General features: G+C 33.4%; 1 pseudogene; it reads left to right on the top strand.

Moving 5' to 3' along the window:
• Positions 1-7,258: 7,258 nt before the first annotated feature.
• Positions 7,259-8,940, top strand: LOC116557292 (annotated as a pseudogene).
• The last annotated feature ends 1,924 nt before the right edge of the window (positions 8,941-10,864 follow it).

Below are 10,864 nucleotides of genomic sequence, written 5' to 3'. Positions count from 1 at the left end.
GCTGTTTTGATTTTGATTATTATGATAATTGTGTCAACTAGACTGTGGTTAAGGGAATGTTCATATTCTTAAAAAATGCACACTGAATTATTTCAGTAAATGTCTCCAAATTACTCTAAAATATTTCAGGAAAGAAATATATGTGTCAATAGATTGCTAGATCAATAGGAAAGAGAGCAGATGATAAAGCAAATGAGGTGAAATATAAACAAAAGATCAATCTAAGAAAAGACAGAAGTTCTTTGTACTATTATGCAACTTTTAGGTTTAAAAATGTATCGCGCTAAAATTTAACAAAGTGAAGTTTGGCTTTTTCCCCCTTACTCCTATACCCCTGACAGTTTTATCTCTTTTTCCAGCATGTCTCCCTAGAGAAATATAAGGCCATTTGTCTTTTCTCACCTAAAAAGGATTGTACAGCATTGGAATTTTGTTCATTTGGACTGTGTTTTTATGTAGATCTGATGGGTTTAAAAATGCATATTAAATATTTGCTTATAGTTTACGTAGATTTAACAGTCACTTCTTATTTCCTATGTCCTCATCTGAAATGCTTAGGTTTCTACACACAGCCTTCTTAAAATAATGATTAACTTAGAATAAATGCCAATGCTTTTCTAACAGATTTCTGTCTTTGGGACTGTAACTTGAAAATGTAGACATATGGCCACTCTACCAAAAATAATAATTTTCTCTATGGCTGACCTTTGACATGTATTCTTTCTCATCATCCCTAAAGAATTCTTATTGTTACACAGCAATGATCTTGAGATCAGTGGCCTGGCATTTTACTCCTCATATGGTTATACTATTCTGTTACATAATTCCTAAACAATTAGGAAAAGATTTGCAATGATTTTTATACAAAAGCCAAATTATAAAGTATAGTGTGTTGTATATTTATTTTGTATAAACTAAATAAACAACTCTGAAGCAATTCTGTGATGCTGTAATGATGATTAGATGTTATCCATGAAGTCATGGCTTCATAAAGAACCAAGTTTTCTTCAATTTCCTAGAGCTGGGGGCTTTCTATGAATTCAAAACAAAGATATTTCAAATAAAAATTTCTTTTAAATTAAATGTATATATTTTAGAATATTCATAAAGAAGGAATGTACTTTTGTTACTATTTAATGTCTTACTACATATCAGGCACTGCTGGGCACAAACAGTACATCAGTGATCAAAATATGTTGCTTCCTGTATGGAATTTACATTCTACTGTGGTGGAGAAAAACAACACATATTTAAAAAATCAATAAGTAAATCATATGGTAAGGTAAAATATATTAGGTGCTATGGGAAAAATAAGAAAGTAGAGCAGATTAAATGGGTCAGAAATATTGGCGGTGGGTGCAATTTTAAATAGGCTTACCTGAGCTGCACAAAAAAAAACCAAAATTGATAAGTAGGACCTAACTAGGTAAAAAAATTCTGCACAGCAAAAGAAATAATAAACAGTGAACAGACACCCTTCAGAATGGGAAAAAAATTTGCAAACTATACTTTAACAAAGGTCTAATATCCAGAATCTATACAAATCTTAATTCAACAAAAAATCATCTAACTTCATTTTAAAATGGTCAAAAGATATGAACAGACACTTCTCAAAAGCAGATATAAAAGCAGCCAACTAACGTGAAAAAATGCTCATCATCACTAATCATTACGTAAGTGCAAATCAAAACTACAATAAAGCATCTCACAGCAGTCAGAATGGCTACTATTAGAAAGTCACAAGATGTTGGTCAGGCTACAGGGAAAAGGGGACAGTTATACACTGTTGGTGGGAATGTAAATTAATACTGCTGTGGAGAGCAGTTTGGAGATATTGTAAAGAACTAAGGATTGAACTACACTTCAACTCAGGAATCCCATTACCAATTATATGGTATACCAAATAAATAATTCTCCCAAAAGATACATATATCTGTAAGTTAAACATGAAATCCATCTGGGTGCCCATCAATGGCAGGTTGAATAAAGAAAATATGATACACATACACCATGGAATACTATACCACCACAAAAGAGAGTGAAATCATGTCATTTTCAGTAACATAGATACAGCTGAAGGCCATTATCTTAAGTGAAATTACCAGAAACTGAGAACCACATATGACATGTCGTCACTTATAAGTAAGAGCTAAACATTGGGTACACACAGACATAAAAATTGGCAACATTTTGCCATAAAAATGGAGACCACTAGAGGGGGTGAGTGGGAGGGGATGGACCAAGGGCTGCAGAGCTACCTAATGGGTACTATGCTCATTTCTTGGGTGACAGATTTAGTCTTACCCCAAAACTCAGTATCACATAATGTATCTTGTAACAAACTTACATACATACTGCAATTATAAACTAAAAGTTGAAAAAGATAAATAACTAGGATGTTCTAGGTAGGCCTACCAAGAAAATGACAGATGAGAAAATATTGGATGCAAACGCTTGGAAAAGTCACAAAAAAAGTCAACTCTAAGGAATAATTTCTATTAATTGTTTTAGCATATGTATTCAGTTTTTTTCTAAAGATATACATATACAGAGATGGTTCTCAACTAATGATGAGGTTATATCTCGACAAACTCATTGTAAGTATAAAATATCCAAGGCCAAAAATGTATTTAACGTACCTGACCTACCAAACATTATAACTTAGCCTTAGCCTACCTTAAATTTACTCAGAACATTTACATTAGCCTACATTTGAGCAAAATCATATAACACAAAACCTATTTAATAATAAAGTATTCAATATATTATGTAATTTATTGAATACATTGTTGTGTATTGAAACATATGTATTAGTTTTGCATAATCATCATATCAAAAAAGCATAAGCTGTCCTAAGCTTATATGTATATGTTTTTGTTTTGTGTAACCTGTGTTTAATTTGTTGAAGCCACATACTTTGAATGGATATAGACTTATTAAATAGTGTTCTTTAACAGTGATACAGCAATAGAGTTTCAGAATGCCCCTTGGTTCCATAGAAGTGCTTCACGGGATGTCCTTTGCGTTAGGGAAAAACGAAGTAGCATTCTTAATTAGAGAATTAGAACTACATGAATTTCATTAGGTTAGGGGATACAACTGCTAAAGAATTTTGGAAAACTGCTGTCTTTCATATTTTAAAGTTCATTATTTATGTTTTGTGATTTTCTGAATCAATTCTGTATGTTTATAAATTTCCCATTATATACATATATATTAAATGACCCCATTATATATACATTATATATATATATATATCTTTCCACATGTTATACACACACATACCCACATTTCCCCTCAATGAATATCAGAGCAGTTCTATGGTTGCACATATTCATAATTATTTTACTAAGAAATAGTGTATATGGAATCATGTATGCAAATACTACATAATATTCTAGTATGTTTTACTTATCAAATTGCCCTACAGTAAGACAATGTACATTTCCACAACCACTTCTTAAATGTAGCCATTTATCTGAATCTTTCTTTTTATAATATTTTATTTTTATTTATGAATCTAATGGGTGTGATATAGTTTGGCTGTGCTCCCAATCATATATTATTTTCAATTGTACCTCCTGTCATTCCTATGTGTTGTTTGAGGTACCCAATGGGAGACAATTGAATCATAGGAGAGGTATTTCCCATACTGTTAGCATAGTAGTGAATAAGTCTCATGAGATCTGATAATTTTATAAGGTGTTTCCCCTTTCCCTTGACTCTCATTTTTTCTTTTCTGCTGCCATATAAGATATGCCTTTCTCCTTCTGCCATGATTGTGAGGCCTCCCCAGCCACATGGAACTGTGAGTCCATTAAACCCCTTTTCCTTATAAATTACCCAGAATCGGATATGTTTTTATCAGCAGCGTGAAAATGGACTAACATAGGATGAAAATGGAATTACTGATATTTTTATATTCTTGGCTTTCTAAGGGTGTTGATAGCCCCATTGGTAACTACATGTACAAAAAAAAGTCAATTAAAAAATAGCAAATTCCCATCCAAAAGTAAAGAGATATAGAGAAGATTGTGCTTTATTTCAACAATTAGTATAACAAGGGGCTTGAACTTGCTATTCTGCTATACCTGCTTCTCTTTCTCGTCTATCTTTGTAAGTAAGTTAAAAGTTGTGTTAGAGAGATATGTTGGTGTCCTAGGTTTTAGGGCAGATGCTGAGATCTATCTCAGTGCACATACCAGCAGGTCATTTATAAGATAAAGATGAAGCTTTTCCTGTAGGTCACTGGGCAAGAGTAAGAAGTTGTAGGAAAAAATTGTGTAGCAACAAACAATACACTACACTTGAAAATGCTTGTTTTGCCTTATTAACAAAGATAAATCTATAAAAAAGAATCATTTGGCTGATTTAGTTGGTTGGGAATTCATTTTTTCTCAGAGAAGTTACATTAGGATTCCATCCAGTTCCTTATAATGTATCCAGATGCGAGAAATTTAATTTATGTTTTAAATATAGTAAATGTTCTAGATTAAGGGCTGAGTGTCTGCCAAATTTTAAGCTCAGCTGTTTTATTTTTTTTTGTTTAAGATATGAAATAATGTCTTGAACTATATAAAACCAAGTTATTTACTTCCTAATTTTTTGAATGTGCTGATTTTTATCAAATTTTGAAGGTATCTTGCCAGACTGAGAGCCTATATATTAAAATGTAGCCCAAAGCATTTGTTTTAAAAAATCAGCTTCTGTGAGATGGAAACTTAACTCACTGCCATGTGTATCTAACTTTGCTTTGTAAAATGCCTTCATTAAGCTATTGTACCTTTAATTTGATGTAAGGTACAAAAAGTCAGCATATCTGACAAATGGAGAAAATTAAGCATTTCTTTTCTGTTCTGCTATATTTATACATATGATTAATCTTTTTAAATAAAGCATATTCTTTGTGGGTATTTCTCATAAAATAAATTGTCTGTGTCATGGCTGTTACGCACAATCTTTTTTCCTTAATTCTACTTATTTCTTAAATATATTCATGAAAATGTAGTTTCAAGGCCTTAGGTTTCAGTGATTATGTGACTGCCCTTTTCCCATGTAGTCTGGGGCTAAGTTGGACAAGAGTGAAATTTTTAAATGTCCCTTGATTCATTAAGATCAGATGTAAGATCTCTCTACTGACATTTAGGATATACATAGAGCTTTTTTATGCCTTTCAAAACTCCTCAAACTAATGAGAAACAAATGGAAACAAAGAAAAAAATATAGTAATAAAAAGAACAGTTCCTGTTGTTCCTTGGAGGTTGTCTCTTTACCTCCAAGGTTAAAATAGGAAGCAGTAGAGAGATTAGCTTCAGAAACTGAAAAGCAAACACATTGGCAAATATAAGATACATGTCTAATTCCAGGAAAGGTAGAATTATCAAAGTATTTTAAAATAATAGAGTGATACTATGTGTATTTTAGGAATAGTTAATGCAAGATTATTGATGAAAATGGAGAAATAGGAAAGCAGTAAAACAGAACAAATATTTGAGATTGGATAGAAAAGGAAATATTTGAGACTAAAGGCATGTTTTTTGCTTGAAAGCATGTTTTACAGTGACACCATATACCATTAACTGACAAAGAAATATAGAAAGACAATCATGGTATTGATTTTTGTATTAAGAAGAAAGAATTTGAAAAAGAAACTGAAGTCTTTTGTAATAGGCTAAATTTAATAAGTCATGAGACTTACATGAGATTTAAGATGTGCAAAGAAGTCCAAATTGCAGTTATATCTGTATATCTATGGAGAGAGTTTGGGATTAGATAGTTTTAACTACTTTATAAGGGCTGGTTGAACTTGCCCATGTGAAGCCCTACTGAAACACACACAGAAAGCAATGTGAGTTTTGATTTTTCTGTGTCCTTAGTTTTTAAACCAGAAACTGATAATAAGTAGATAAAATTTTCAGAGGTAATAATATAAATAAATTTGCATTTATACTCACCTGCATGTTGAACTTGACCTGCAAGTTTATTATTTTGGAACTGATACTATCTCTAGTCCTCCCTATGATGAGGAGCAAATCCTTGGGTAATAATGCATCACTTTATGGTTGATTCCTTTCAGTAGGGTGAGGACCCATTGCAGTTCTGTTTAACGCCTTAACTTATAGTTAATACTCATGTTTTCTCTATAAAAAAAAGTCCACAAACATTCTATCTAGGATGACTCATGAGGACAGTGTTGGTCTAGGGATGAAAAACCATTCTATCTGAATGCTAGCTCTACATATGTTTCTTCAAAGATCTCTATCCCTGAAAGACGAAATAGCATACCACAGCACATTTAACTTCTTAAATATTCACATTCCTCTACTTTTCAGAATTCTAGATTCTGCCAAGTAGAAATGAGGGGGATAGTTTAGGTAACCAAAAAATCTACTATCTAGGTATTTACTTTTTGTTTAGGGTGAATAGATTTATAATTCAGGTGAAAGTGAGAAGATTATAACAAAATATCTGTGAACTCAGTAAATCAATAAGCATATCTCCTTTCTCTTTACAAATGTTTTAAGTATGTAAAACTCAAAAGGTGTTCCTCCATATTTTTCTTGTTAATGCTTTTAGTTTTTACAAATTTTATTAAAATTTATTTAAATATATAGCACAATAGAAAAAATTAGCTTTCATCATATTGAAATGTACAAAATTTTCTGATATCAAGACAGCTAATAAACTTAGTAAGGAAACAATTTAGATACTAATTGTATCAGTTAAGTATTGCTAAAAATTGCCACATCACAAACCATGTTCAAAATAAGTACCTGAAAACAACATTTCTTTCTGTTCACATGTATGCAAGATAGCTGTGGTTCAGTTGGTTAAGGTAGAAAAGAAGGATGGAACTAATTCTCCTTCACAGCCCTCAGAAGAAACCAATCTTGCCAACAGTTTCATTTCAGAATTCCAGACACCAAAACTGTAAGAATATAAACATCTATCATTTAAGTCACTTAGTTTATGGCATTTTGTTACCACAGTCCCAGGAAACTAATACACACTGCCAAAGAAAAAGTCAGGTCAAGAGGCAAGCTATGATGAACTGTAGGGAAAAGTATGGGAGCATGAAAGGATAAAGTATTGGGGCCGATAATCTAATCTACTACGCTCCCAAAATTATTTTAAATAGATCTTTTTATGGGGGTTGAGGGGCTAGGGGAGACATAGTAGGGAGTGGGGGATTGGGGAGGGGTAGGATTAGATGAAATACCTAATATAGATGTTGGGGTGATGGATTCAGTAAACCACCATGGCGTATGTATACCTATGTAAGTATACTAAATAAATTTATAAAAAGAAATTCTAAACAAATTTTAAAAGTAAAAATTGTAGCGGTCACACTCTACAACCACCAAGCTATAACACTAAAATTAACATCTTAAAATTTAAAAAAAAATGGATAATACAGAACATTTTCTTAAATATTGGGCTAAAAAGAAAATGAAATTGCAATTATAGTCCATTTACAAAATAATTACAACATAAGCATGCTATATTTTATGATGTTCAGCCAATATTGTACTTAGTACAAAATGTGCTTTACCTTGAATAGTCACACTTCAGCATGTAAAAAAATAGTTACTGGAGTGATTGACTCAGGATATCCAAGAAATAGTGCCAAAGAAAACAAAAAAGCAAAAACTAGGAATTACAACTCTATTAGAAAATAATCAAATAAGAAACATGGGAACTTAACTCTTTATTATAAAGAAATATAAGATTTACTTTGAAGATACTAATATCATTCACATATACTTGTAAGTATAGTCAAGTCAAAAAGAAAAATGGAAAGAGATAATATTGGAAATAAGAAGTGTTTTTAAATGAAAAGCATTTGAAAAAGAAGAGATAAACAAGAATTTTTGGAAGATATTTAAAATATGAGATAATCAACTTCAAGCCTATATGCTAATATATTTAAAAACCTAGAAAAAATAGATGATTTTATGTTACACATAAATGAACAAAACTGGCCTATGAATTAAAATACCTGAATACCCTCATAAATGCAGAGGACCTTCAAAATTGCATCAGAGTACTGCCTCTAAAAACAATACATTTTCTTTCAAAAGTCAAAGAACCAAATAACTTTTATTGTATTTAAGCATTCCAAAGCCTAGAAAAATACATATTTTTAAAAATCAAGATTTTATAATATCATAACTTCATAAAATTAACATAAAATAGTTCAACATGAAAATTAGAGGCTCTCTGCTCTTCCTGTTCAACAGACAGCTGCATCTTCTTGTGCAGCATCAGCTGCATCCCTGAGACACTATGGTGTAGGCAAAGGCCCGAGTCAACGGATTTCCCCCTAGTGGGTACCTGGTCACCAGGGTTGCTTTTAACTCTGGTAGAGTGGATATTGTCACCATCAATGACCTCCTCATTGACCTCAACTACATGCTGTCCATGTTCCAGTATGATTCTACCCATGGCACATTCTATGGCAATGTCAAGGCTGAGAATGGGAAGCTTGTCATCAATGGAAATGTCATCGTCTTCTTCCAGGATTGAGATCCCACCAAAATCAATGGGGTGATGCTGGTACTGATTATATAGTTTAGTCCACTGGTTTCTTCCCCACCATGGAGAAGACTGGGTCTCACTCGCAGTGGGGAGCCAAACGGGTCATAATCTCTGCCCCCTTTGCCGAGCCCCCCATGTTTACTGTGGTCATGAACCATGAGAATTATGGTAACAGCTTCAAGACTATCAGCAATGCCTTCTGTGCCACCAACTGCTTAGCACCTCTGGCCAAGGTAATCCATGACAACTTTGGTATTGTGGAAGGACTCATGACCACAGTCCTCGCCATCGCTGCCACCCAAAAATCTGTGATGGTCCCTCTGGGAAACTGTGGCATGACAGCTATGGGCTCAACAGAGCATCATCCCTGCATCTACTGGCACTGCAAAGGCTGTGGGCTAGGTCATCCATGAGCTGAAAGAGAAGCTCACTGGCATGGCTTTCCATGTCCCCACTGCCAACCTGTCAGTTGTGGACCTGACCTGCCATCTAGAAAAACCTGCCAAATATGATGACATCAAGTAGGTGGTGAAGCAGGCATCAGGGGGCTCCCTCAAGTGAATCCTTGGCTACATTGAGCACAAGGTCATCTTGCCCAACTTTAACAGCAACACTCACTCTTCCACCTTTGATTCTGGGGCTGGCATTGCACTCAGCAACAACTTTGTCAAGCTCATTTCCTGATATGACAATGAATTTGGCTACAGCAACAGGATGGTGAACCTCATAGCCCATATGGCCTCCAAGAAGTGAGACCCCCCCCCCGCAAGACCACCAGCCCCAGTGAGAGTGCAAGAGGAAGACAGAGGCCCTCAGATGCTGGGGAATCCCTGCTTCATGCAGTTCCCCACCACACTGAGAATCTCCCTTCCTCACAATTTCCATGCAGACCCTGTGAAGAGGGAGGAGCCTAGGGAGCCCCACCTTATCAGTTACCATCAATAAAGTCCCCTTGCTCACCTAAACAACAAAAAAAACTAAAGAAATTTATAGCCAATTTAAATTAAAATTAAGACACAAAAAACACACTGGCAAAAATTAAGACTATACTAAAACCACGTTTCATTATACATTGGGGTTATTTTTAAAGTGTGAAGCTTGTTTAATTTAAATATCTATTACATTAGTTCATTGTGTGAAAATGTAACAATAGGAATCTAAAAATATGAAAAATTTCTAAAATTTTCAGTAATTTCTAAGAATATTTTTTAGAAGACTAGAGAGTGAATAGATTCTTATAATGCTGTTTTAAATTATCTATTAGAATTCAATGGACAACATTTGTCATAATAATAACCTAGAGGCTTCACTCTAATTTTAGAAACACAAATTGCTTAATGATGAGAATACATTCTGAGAAATGCATCATTAGGCAATTTTGTCATTCCGAGAAAATCACAGAGTGTACTTACACAAACCTAGGTGGTATAGCCTAGGCTAGATGCTACAGAGTGTAGCTTCTTGGATAAAAACCTGTATAGCATGTCACTGTTCTCAATTATATAGGCAGTTTTAACACAATGGTCAGTATTTGTGTTAAATACTAAACATGGAAAAGATACACTCAAAGTATAGTATAAAAGATTTTTAAAAATTATACTCCTGTAGAGGGCATTTACCATGAATATAGCTTTCAGAATTGTCTGTTGCTCTGGGTGAGTCAGTGAGTGGTGAGTGAATGTGAAAGCCTGTATGGCACTATAGACTTTATCACTGTACAATTAGGATATACTAAATATATTTTTTAAAGTTTATTTTTTAATAATAAATTAATCTTAGTTTACCATCACTTTATAAACTTTTTTTTTTAATTTCTTGGCTATACTATAACAACACTTAGTTTAAAACACAAACTCAATACACAGATGTACAAAAGTATTTTCTGTCTTAATGCTTATTCTATAAGTTTTCTCTTTTTTTTACTTTTTAAACTTTTTTTTATTAAAGACTAAGACACAAATACACATTAGCCTAACTCTGCACACAGTCAGGATCATCAATTTCACTGTTACCCACCTCTGAATCTTGTCCCACTAGAAGGTCATCGGGGCAATAACACACATGGAGCTGTCATCTATGATAACAACTCATTCTTCTGGAACACTTCCTAAAGAACTTGCCTGAGACTGTTCTACCATTAATTTCCTCTTAAGATTTAAAAGTATGCTCTAAAATAATGATTAAAAGCATAGTGCACTAAATACATAGGCCATTTACATTCTTTTGTTATTATCGAGTACAATGTGCTGTACATAAATTGTATTTGTTGTACTTTTATGTCACTGGCAACACAGTGGGTTTGTTTACACCAGAATCATCACAAGCT

This window comes from Sapajus apella, unplaced genomic scaffold (genome assembly GCF_009761245.1).
Source record: "Sapajus apella isolate SASKATOON/1434 unplaced genomic scaffold, GSC_monkey_1.0 scaffold19, whole genome shotgun sequence".
Classification (NCBI taxonomy): domain Eukaryota; kingdom Metazoa; phylum Chordata; class Mammalia; order Primates; family Cebidae; genus Sapajus; species Sapajus apella.
Note: the sequence above shows the minus strand (reverse complement) of the source record. Positions and strands in the feature narration are given on the sequence as shown.